Below are 12423 nucleotides of genomic sequence, written 5' to 3'. Positions count from 1 at the left end.
CTGTACTCTATGGAACAATTCAGCCCACATATTTAAAAAATAATGTGTGTTAAATGTTGGAATAGCTTTATATACAAAAAATTGAGAAGGTAGTTCTTAGAGTTTCTATACATCCTATACCCAGATTCCCTGTTATTAGCATTTTACATTAATATGGTAGCTATGCCACAATTAATAAATCAATATCAATACATTATTATTAAATAAATTATAGTTTATTTAGATTTCCTTAGTTTTTACCTGTTATCATTTTTCTATTCCAAGATCCTATCCAAGGTCTCAGATTACATGTAGTTGTGATGTCTCCTTAGGCTCCTCTCAGCTGTGACAATTTCTCTGACTTTCTACGTTTTGATGTCCTTGACACTTTTGAAGAGTAATGGTCAGATGTTTTGTAGAATGTCTCTTAAGTGACATTTATTCATGATTACACTGGCACTTCGTGTTTTGGGGAAAGGGAGTAGGAGTATACCAGAGAGATAAAGTGCCATTTTCATCAAATCATTTATAGGGTACATACTATCAGTAAGACGTCACTATCAATGTTAACTTTAATCAGTTGTGACTGAAATAATGTTTGTCAAGCTTTTCCACTACATACATTACTCTTTTGTTTACTTCTCCATACTGTGTTTGGAAGAAAATCACTATGTGCAACCCACACATTAAAAAGTAGGGCAATCCGTAATGTTGATAGGAGTAACTGCAATTTCCATCATTTATGAAATAGAAAAGTAGAACTTTTATTTTCTCTTTCTTGAAATCATTATTTGTAAGCATGGCCTACAGGTCAATACTTCCTAATATTTATTAATTAAGATTCAAATCAAATTATCTTGAATATCCATTCTCCAGTACAATGGTAAACATCTTATTTCTCTTAGTATCTATAGGTTTTCTAGTGGTGCTTATGGTTCTTCTAGTCACCTCTTGTTCTCATTTCTTGCTTCCTTGTAATGCATATTTCCTTTCACACTGCGCCTCTTTGAGTCTGGTCTTTTTTCTCCAACCATCATTTCAAATATGGAAAATAGCAATGATTCCTTTCTTTTCCCAAAGCACTAGGTAGTTATGTATAATAGATTTATTTGAAAATGTGGGACGATGGGAATGGTGGAAAGATCGTGTAGGACATGTAAGGGAATGATGTTACATTACAGCACATCAAGAAATAACTTAATGTTGAATATTCGGCATATGTAATATTAGAGCCACACAACTTTTTTGCCTTTTGTCCATTTGTCATACTCACCATAAGGAACTTCTCACTTGGTTTCTTTCCATTCCTGGGTCCTGGTTTTCCACCATTTTCCCAGAAATTTCTTGACCAGGTAATACTTCTCCAGCTTCTTGACTTCCGCACAACCTCTGTTTCTAGATACTGGCAAAATACCAAAATACTTTTATTCATTACTATGCTCAAGAATGTATTTATTATGGACTCATTTTTAGCCCACCTTGCTGTGTGACGGGGGCTATCATTCCACACCAGATGACTCATCAAGATATTTTACTATGCAAACAAAGTTTTCTTTTCTGAAGAATTCTACTATAAGCTATTTGTTTCTTTCCCTTCTTCAGTCTCTCCCTCTCTCTACCCACCACCATCTCCCATCCTCTCTTGTAGTTAGAAACTGGGAATATAAATCAATGTCCAGCCAGGACATTAAGGGGTTAATTCTGGGAACAGACAATAAAGGTGATTGAAGATGAATAAAGGAGAAAGGGATGAAATACAGAATTAGAAAGTTATATGTAGGAAGGACTGAAAGTCCAGAAGGGCAAAGGTGTCACCCAAAGATTAGTAAGTTGCTCTCACTGCTGGTCTGGAGCTCAGGAGCCCCGGCTCCCTGCTGAGTAGATGGAGGTTCTGTCACTGACGCCCAGCAAGAGCCACCCTGCAGCTGCTGCAATTGCTGCTGAAGTTACTGAAACTATAACTGCTCATGTTGCTGGTGGCACCACACTTGCATCTGAGCAGGAATTCTGTACCTATTGAAGTGGATGGAGTTTTCTGGTACCTTCAATCACTTTCAGTTACCTGCTACTTCTCTTCACAGAACAGGATGACATCTTTCTCTCATATTTGAATCCCTTAGCTGTGGCCTCTGTTGGTGGAAACTAATTATAATCCAATTAACTAGGGTGACTTGGAATTGTTGTTTTCCAGTTTCTATCTCCTTACAATACAAAAGAAAACAGGAACAATGGAGCTGAGTAGCCACGACCATACATAGAACAGCCCATGCTGTTGTCTTCTCAGCATTCATAAACAAGCTTCTATCCATATTTAACTTCCAAACAGCAAAACTAGCAATGACATCATGGCACAACTAGTCCTGATAAGATTTTTACAGGAAATATCGTTTTGTGTATGTGCTGTAATCTTCCATTAATTTTATTACTGCACACTAACATGCTACAAGACACTTTTGATACATTCTTCATTTTTCCCATTCCATTTCCTATTGATGTTTCAGATCAATGGCTGCATCCTATAGTCTCCCTTTTTTCTTCTTTTTTTCTTTCGTCTATATAGTTACTGGTGTGAGGATCCCAAAATACCCAGCTATCTGTTTAAACTTCCAGTTCTCTGAAATCATAATTATTTCTTCAGGTGGAGGCATTCCTCCGCTGAGAACTAAAACCTCTTTACTGGCCAAGCCTAAAGTTGAGGGGACAAATCAAACTTTAAAATTAAGTAATGAGGTTTAATGATGAGAGGAGCCACTCTGCTTCTGTGCCTTGATTCCTGGGTTCACGTATTCTGGATATGGGGAAAATAGTACCATATATTGGTTGCTGGTTTAGAGCACATACACTGCATAGGATATGATCTCAGCCCTGGAACATGTCCGCTGGTGAAGTAGAGTTCGCAATAGACTATTCCATCATTCTCACAAACTATATGTTTTTGGATGATGGGGCGCATAGTAAGACCAATGAATAATTTGGGAATGGGTCTATATCCTTCTTTTGCTATAAAATGAGTTATTCAGCCAAAAGCAGTGTTATGTGCAATAACATGAATATGAATCAGGAATTAAGTTAGGCTATAAAAAAAAGTGCTGGAGGCATGATTTTGGATAGAATCTAGGTGTCTATTTCAGTGAGGATAAATTATCTCCCACTCCCAAATTGGAGGGATTTACTGCACTCAACCTGCCTACAGCTAGTTGGCTACCCTCGCCGCCCCCCAGTAATAATCCCATATTGAGAGCTCAGTGAGGTTTCTGGCTAGGCATTCAGCAGTGAAAATAGCAAAATCAGCCTTGGTGAGGGGAAGACATTTAGAGAACTTGGACCGCCTGGATCATGAGGCCCAATAGCAGAACAGCTTTCATTGAATCCTGGACTTGTTGCAGAGCCTCCTCTTATTTTGGCACCTGCTCAAAAGTGGAAACCTTCTAATAGATAAGTGGGTCAGAGAAGCAAATTCAAGTGTTGTTGTCTCCAGGATTCTAGAAGGCTTACCAAGTATTGTGTCACTTTCTTGGTGGCAGGTTGTACAAGATGCAATCACTTGACCTTCAGTTAGAGAGACTACTGGACATACATGCCCTAGACTACATAGAATGGGCTACTAGAACCCAAGACTACGAGACCTGTATGCTCTAGATTATAGACCGTTACAAATCTCAGTGAGGTAACAGGCTGTGAATTCAACTGGATTTATCTCCTACTCTTTGATATTTATATATCATACCAAGTCAGCTATGATATTTGCTACAATCTTCTCACCAGGTACAATCAGCATGATGTCACCAGTGACCAGCAGACCACTATAATATTCTTTCAGATGGCAAAAATAATGAAAGTTTCTGTTGACTATATTATGGCAGAGAAGAGTTGATATAGCTCTGAGAAGGAAGTGAAAATGTAGTGATGCTTCTGTCAGATGGCAGCAAACTACTCTGGTGTAGTTTTTCTAATTAATATAGAGAAAAATCAATTTTTCAAAGTAATAGTTGCATACCAGATAACAGGAGCTGTATTGATTTACTTCAGTAAAGAAACTCAATTGATACTAGTGGAGTCAGTACATGATTAAATTTACAATTTTCTACTGTCATTATCTAAGATCCATTTATCTTTTGCATAGGCCAAATAGGAAAGTTAAATGAGAATCTGAGAAGAATCATCACTCTTGCATCTTTCAATACTTGCAGTTCCCCTAGGTATTCAGAGCTGATTTTTTAAAAATTAAAGTTGTTGGGGTGACATTTAATTTAAAAATTAAAGTTGTTGGGGTTAGTAAAATTATACAGGTTTCAAGTGTACAATTCTATAATACATCATCTACATATTGCATTCTGTGTTCACCACCCAAAGTCAGTTATTCTTCCATCACCATATATTTGACCCCCCGAGTTGCTTTTGATTTACTTTTTTTATAGGGAGAAGTTGTTCCAGAGATTTCTGTTTGGCTAGTCCTACAAAATAGACCTGAATGCATTTTTCAGAATTACCACTAGAAAATTCTGCCAGTTAATGAGTATGTATATTCCAACTATATATCCACAGTGGGTTTCGGGACCCAGTTCAGTCACTGTGAGAAAGACATAAGCCAAAGCTGACTTCCATAAGCTATCACTTTGGCTGATGAACCTCAGTGGCATTTTACGACCTCAGGAATTAGTGTAAGTTTAGAGCCAGTGTCTAGTAAGTCCCACACATCAGTATATTTTTCTCTTCCCGATTTCCTACCAGTTACTGTGGTAAGTGGCTACAGGAGGAAGGTTCAATTGCATACTCATGGCATTGTCTCAATGTTCTTTCTCAAGGGCACTGATCCTATCTTCCCTTTCATTCACTGGATCTGGGTCTATGCATTGAATCAGTTGTGGAAATTTAGTTAGGGTCTAAAATTCTTCAATCCCTGGAGATTGCATCGAGTAAAGTATCTTCACCTGATAGAGGGTTTTTTTCTTTTACATATCAAATGAAACTTTATTAGTCTGTTCATCTATTTTAAACCTATAGGATACAAACACCAAGAATTTTGTGTGTCGTATCATTCTGATATTACTCTGGAGCTGCTGCCCATTTATATAGATAGTCCACCTTTTTTTTTTTTTTTTTTTTTTTGCTATACTCCCCCCACAACCTTTTCTTTAGTAATTAATCTTTGCTCTCTAGCGTCTATCACTCTGGAATCTCATCAACCCTACTAAAATCAGAGAACCTGTTTTCAATCTAACAGAGGAGTTGTTTTTGGATGATGCGGCGCATAGTAAGACCAATGAATAATTTGGGAATGAGCCTATCTCCTTCTTTTGCTGTAAAATGAGTCCTTAACACTGTCAAAAACAGTGTTATCCAGGCATCTCCCATTGGCCTCCCCATCACCCAGGGCATAACTATCACAGAGCTTTCCGGTATTGCTAGTTGTGGGGGCAGAGCCCCAGAAAGAAGTTTCCAGGCTCTCGGCCTCACATAGAAGTTTCCAGGCTCTCGGCCTCAGTTGCTGGCTCAGGTAGTAAATGGCCATCAATGTGATTGGATGGCCATCAGCTGTGGCTAGTTGGCCGTCAGCTGTAACCAGTGAGCCATTGGCCACTAATATAACTGCTGTGGCTAGGCTAGCAGAGGGAGAGAAAGAGAGAGAAGAATGGGGGCTAGCAAGAAGATGGTGGCTGGGCTGGCAAGCGTGGATGGCGGTTTGCGGACAGTGTGGATCCAGCCTCCAGTGAAAGTATAGTGCCGCCAGAGAGAATATAGTGGTATGACTCCCCTACCTATGGCTCCGTGGGTGTTCCTTTTTGGCCTCACCATGTCCTGCGTTCTTGTATGGGGAGCGGGAGCAGAGACCCCGCAGGCCTCCCTGCACGACAAATGGCGCAGCGAGCAGGGTCCCCCGCATGACAAATGGCGCAGCGAGCAGGGTCCCCCGCCCGACACTAGTAGTTTTTACATCATTGTATTTCTCGATACCTCAATGAAGGAAGTCTCCTTTGGGCCTCTCCAATTAGAAAATTGATAAGCAGTTCACTCCAAAAATTTCTGTATCCCTAGCTTTAAGATTGCTTTCTCTACTGGTACCTCGACATCATTTAACGGAGTCCTCAGTTCAGGCCAGGTTTTAGTCAATCCCTTGCTCAAAGTACTGATGCCACTGTTGAATTAGCATGTTGAACTTAGAATCTCTGATCAGTTCATCAATTTGAACGAACCTGGTCAGATTCAACATTAAATTTTGTCCTCCTTTGCCTAAAATCCTTATAATCCATTTCTCACATAAATTGTCCCAGTGTCTGCAAACCTTTTATTGTGGATGGGTGCTTCCTGATGGACTGCTAGAGGCATTGCCTCTGAACAAGACCCACTCTGGCTGCTGTTTCTGGGAATTATAACATTGCCAGAGTCTTTAGTCACTTGCAGTCACAACTTCTTGTTTAATTGTGTAATATTTGGAAAAATATGACTTCTATAATTTCTACTTTATTGAATATAATTCAGTTTTCCTTAAGTATAACATAAAAATGGGTTTTGAAAATATTTCAAGGTTGCTTGAAAAGAAAATTCATTCTCCCTAGGATACAAGGTTAAGCATATTTTTCATTGTCTCTCTATATATTTTTGTTATTGTTTATTTCTATATCAGGAGCTAAAAGAGTTGTGTCAAAGTTTCTCACAGTGATTGCTTCTGCTAATTTCCCTCTGAATTTATAGGATATGTGTGTGTGTGTGTGTGTGTGTGTGTTGATGCTATGTTATTAAATTGCCATGATATTATATAGTCTGTCAATGTAGAACGACTGTCTTTGCCCCAATTTAAATTGTTTTGATTTTTTTTCCTTCATATGATTCTTGCTATATCTGCTTATTTTGCTTCAAGGCTATAATTCATCCCTTGTTTTATTTTTGCTATTTCAATACAGTTATTGTGTGAGAAATATAGAGTTAAATTTATTTTTTAAAAATAATATGACCGTATTGACATCTTAAGAAGGAAGTTTTTTCTATTTCCATTTACTCTAATAATGAGTAATTTTAAATACATATATTTTATTTTGCTATAAATTTGAAATTAAATTGACCATATTTACAAAATTCAGCATGCACACCCACACATATATACAAATCAGATTGGTCAATGATCAATGACAAAATAAAAAGAATCGAAAAGCTGAATCATTTATCTCTGTCTATATGAGTAATATCTCTTTTATATATGTTTTTCCCTGAGGGAATTCTACAAATCTAATGTATGGGAAAGCTAGAACTTAGGTAGAAATCAAGTCAGATGATGGAATTTGGAACTATCAGAACACCTAGAATTTAAGAAGAAAAGTCTTAATGAGAAGGAACCCACAAGATGGGCAGTCCTCAAATGTACACATAAGCACTCATCAAATTTGATGCATCTCTGAGCTGTAATTTTCTGGATTATACTCCAAGGATCCTGGGGGGTGGGGGAAAATAAAGGTAGAAGACTGAAAGTAGTGGCAGAAATTTCAGGTGCTTCCATCTGTTGGAGGGGAAACAGAGTTTGGAATTCAAGTCTTTCCAAGTTAGATAACATTTGAAAGCACATTGCAATTTCCACTGAAACTCTACACCATAGAAGTATACACTAGATCCAAAGAATAAGATATTCATTTAAGGGCAAAACCAAAACAGTCTCACCCTAACAAAGAAAAAGTCACTACACATTTAAAGTGATTCAATAATTTAATTACCTTCTAGAATAAAATAAACCACTTTCCAGAAGAGGATAAATTAGAGTTGCTACAATGTGTCATATGCAATATAGAGTATACAATCAAAATTAGTAGACATGCAAAAAATCATGACCTATAATCAAGAGAAAAATTAGTCAAAAGAAAGAGACCCACAAATAACTGAGACATTGAAATTAGCAGACAAGAGCTATGAATAACTAAGATAAATATATTAAAGATACCCCAGGAAAAGATATATATAATGAAAGAAGTGTGGGGGTAATTTAAAATATTTTTTAAAATGATAAAAAAGGAAATCCTAGAATTGAAAATGCAGCACTTCAACTACAAAATTCATTGATGGAATTAACAGCAAAACAGATAAAATAATAGAAGATATTGTTAAAATTAAGTACAGGTCAGTAAAAATCATAGAAAGAGGATGGATTGAAAAGATTGATTAGCCTTAACTTGTGTGACAGTATCAAATGATTTAGCACATCTGTAACTGAAGTCCCAGAAGGAAAAAAGAGAGATAATTGGTCAAAAAAAATACATGAATACATATAACCAAAACCATAGTATTCCATATTTGTTTTACAAAGGTAACCCATATATATAGGAAGTTCAGCAAAGACTGAGAAAGACAAAAAGAAAGTCATGTCAGACATATCATTGTCAATTACAGAAAACAAGTGATAAAGAAAAATATCAATTAAGGAGCAATGGAAGGAGACACATTACATACAGGAGACTCCAATAAGAATGAAAGCTGTCTTCTCATCACAAAAGTTGTAGCTCACCAGACAATGGAACAACATCTTTAAAGTGCTTAAACAAACAAACAAAAACTCTGTGTGTGTGTGTGTGTGTGTGTGTGTGTGTGTGTATTCCAGAATTTAGGCAAAATATAGACATTTGAGATAATCAAGTGTTGATACAAAGTTCTGCCTTCACCATGGCAAAAAAAAAAAGCCTATTATAATATATGTTTCCCATGATTACAATTTAAAGCTCTAGATAAAATATGAAAATCAACCACCTGAGGATTTTGAAATGTGAACAAAAGCAGATGGCTTATGAGGGGTAGTCAAAACTTAGAAAAGCAATCCAGATGGTGTGTGTGTGTGTGCAATTATTTTTACACAGCTGCATAGTAGAATAGTGGCATGGGAAGCCCTAACTTCTAGAAATATCCTATATATCTAAGCATAGGAATCTGGAAAAGGAACAGATTGTGTCAGAGATCAGGGGGCAGGATGGGAGAGAATTCCAGAGAGAAGAGGGGGGTTCCCTAACTCTATGAACCTTCACAAGACTCATACTCACCCCTTAGCTGTGCATGAATGAGACAGACCCAAAACAGTATATAACAAAGATGTTGACAATTGAACTGCTTTAAACATTGGCCCAAGTCTTAGACTAACCCCTGATTGTTGTATGTGTGTGACAGAACCAGAGCAGCATAGCAAAAGTTTTGAAAACTAAACTGAGATTAGAACCATCACCTGCAGAAGGCAAGATCTAATTTGTGGTCTCAACCTAACTGGGTTGATTGCCTCCTAAAACAACAGTAACAAAAGCAACCCTCTCCAGAAGATCTTAACAGAATCCACAGTTTACAAAAAAAATATTTAAAATATACACGCTCCAATCCAAAATTGTTTGGCATAAAAAGAACCAGAAAATGTGACCAGTTTTCTTTTTTTTTAAATTAAAGTTTATTGGGGTGACAATTGTTAATAAAGTTACACAGATTTCAGATGTACAATTCTGTAATATATCATCTACATATCACATTGTGTGTTCACCACCCAGAGTCAGTTTCCTTTCTATTACCATATTATCCTCATCTACCTTTCCCCTCATCTACCAATTTTCGAAGGAAGCAACAATCCAGGAAAAGAGCCAGTCAGAATTTTTCAAAGAGGTTACGGAAACTAATACTGTCTTCCATGAAGTAAAGCTGAACACAAATGAAGAAATGAAGGATAAAAATTCTCAGCAGAGAAATAGAAACAATTTTTTAAAATTGGAAATTTTAGAACTGAAAGTGCAATACCTGAAATAAAAAGTCATTGGATGTACTCAATAACAAAACAAAGATGACAGAGGAGAGAGTTAGTGAAGTTGAAGATAGTTCAGTAGAAATGCATATTGTCATTACTATAAATGCAGAAGTAGCATTTGGGGAAAAAATTAACGACTGTGTAAAAACCAACAAAAACAAAAAGAGATCTTTGCCAATCCAACAAATGATATCTATTAAGTAACAACAACACCTCCAAAAGCTAACATCATTCTGAATGGCTAATATTGAATTTATAGCACCCAAAGATCAGGAAAAGTTCAAAATGCCCACTCTCATCATTATTTAACTTTGTATTGGATATCCTAGTGAAACAAAAAGGCAAGACACACGTACACAAATAAATAAAATGAAATAAACTTTTTTGTATTCTCAGATCATATGATTGCTAAAAGAAAATTCTAAAGCATCTACAAGATAATATGTGTGAACTAATAAGAAAATTTAGCAAAGTTATATGACTTATGGTCAAAATTTTAAAAATCAATCGTATTTCTAAGTACTAGCGACAAGCAACTGGGAGATGAAGGTAAAATAAGTATTTTAGATAGCATCAAACACATAACCATGCTAGAAATAAATTTAATAAATGTGTGCAAGGACCTAACACTTAAAACTATAAGTATTGCTAAGAGAAATGAAATACACACACAAACAAGAGATATGTGGATTTGAAGATCGATTATTTTTTAAGATATCAGTACTTTCAAAACTAATTTATATATTCAATGAAATTCCAGTAAAATCCAAGCAGATATTTTGTAGAAATTTGCAAAATAATTACAGTATCTGTATGAAAATGCAAATGTTCTATCATAGCCAAAGCAATTAAAAAAATAAAAGCTAACTAAGTTAGAAGGCTTTCATTACCTGATTTCATGACTTAGAAACTATTGCAATCAGAATAGTGTGGTTTGGGCACAAAGATAGGCAAAGAAGACAATGGAATTTGGAAAAAGATCCAAATTGATTTTCAACAAAGGTACTAAAGTAATTAAATGTGTAATGAATTGTATTTTTTACAAATGGTACTGGAACAACTGGAGATTAATAAGTGAGGTTCATTCTCAGCACTATCTCACAAAAATGAATTTATATGGATCACAAACCTAAACATAAAAGCTAAATGCAAAGCTCATAGAAAAAAGAAAAATATGTATATGATGTTGGTTTAAGGAAAGATTTCTTACACAGGTTATAAGAAAGTTGTGGACAGAATCTTCAAATGAAAAAATATAGTAATGACCAATAAATAAGAAAAAATATCTCAATAGTATTAGTTATCAGGGAAATTAAAATTACCATGAAATACTGTCACATACTCTAGGGAGAACTAAATTTTAAAAAGTCTGACAGTGCCAGGTGTTGGCAAGGATGTAGAGGAAATGGAATTCTCTCACATTTTGAAGGGAATATAAAACGATACCCTTTGGAAAACAGTTTGGTACTGTCCTTTATAGTTAAAGAAGTACTTACCCTATGATCTAGCAATTCTACTCCTTGACATTTGCCTAAGATAAACTAAAGGTATTTGTCACAAAAGAACTGCACAAGTCTCTTCATTGTAGCTTTCTTCATAATAAACCCAAACTGGAAATAATCCAAATTTCCATCAACAAGAGAATGAACAAACTGTGATATATTCATACAAATACATTCAGCAATAAAAAAGACACATTCAACAACATAAATGAATGTCAAAACACATAATTCTGAATGAAAGAAGATGGCATAAAAAAGGATATATGATTCCATTTATATGAAATTCCAAAACAGGCAAAATTAAGTTATAATGTTATAAACTTAGTAGAAGTAATTTTATAATGTTATAAAATTAGTAGAAGTGATATTGTCTTTGGGCTGAGGGTGAGAAGTTCAATTCCAAAAAGCTACAAAAGAACTTTCTGTTGTGATAAAAATTATATATGTATAATGTAAAATATTTGTAAAAATTGTCTATATGTAAAATATATGATATTTATGTATATAAATAATATTTGGTTTACCTAGGTGTATGTTTTTGTGAAAACTCACTGAATTCTATACTTAAAATGGGTATAGTTAAATATGTATAAATTATACTTTAACAAATATTAATTACATATGAACCGGTATTATAATTATTATTAATAGCAAGGTATTTACAATATATCTTCAACTGATGAAGCGTTTAAGCCGTGAGGTTCAATCTCTGTACTGCCACACACTAAATTCTGGAAATTGAAGTTTTTGCTCTGTGGTACCACCTTTTACCTTGTGGTTGTGGGAAGACTAAATGAGATAATGCATGTAAAGGACATACATTAAAAGGCTTAGCTCAGTAAATGATGGCAATTTTGAAGCAAATGTTTGAAAAACAGCTGAAGACTCAGTGTGTGTGAGATGTGAGACGTGTAACTTTGAGCCTAGGCATGTAATTTGGAGGTGACTTTAGTGCATTCCACAAACGATAAGGCTTTAATTTTCATGATCCTCGTTTCCACCCCTGTACATAAGTCTGTTGTCATTTCCATAGGGAACCTGGACAGGCCATTTCACTGTCTGTATCTCACCAGCCATGTTTCACCACAGGGCAACTTGCATAAACCATGACATAATTTGCAGAGAATTTGCAGAGAAGTAAATTGCTTTGATTTACTTCTACTGGGCAGTTTAGAGGCAGAATTGTAG

At 35.6% G+C, this 12423-nt stretch overlaps 1 long non-coding RNA gene across 1 annotated transcript in view; it reads left to right on the top strand.

The window, feature by feature from the left end:
- The window catches only part of LOC141571308 (uncharacterized), a 142044-nt gene that overhangs the window by 9782 nt on the left and 119839 nt on the right, over positions 1-12423 (top strand). The gene's annotated exons all lie outside the window — the stretch shown is intronic.

This window comes from Rhinolophus sinicus, linkage group LG04 (genome assembly GCF_036562045.2).
Source record: "Rhinolophus sinicus isolate RSC01 linkage group LG04, ASM3656204v1, whole genome shotgun sequence".
Taxonomy (NCBI): Eukaryota; Metazoa; Chordata; class Mammalia; order Chiroptera; family Rhinolophidae; genus Rhinolophus; species Rhinolophus sinicus.
Note: the sequence above shows the minus strand (reverse complement) of the source record. Positions and strands in the feature narration are given on the sequence as shown.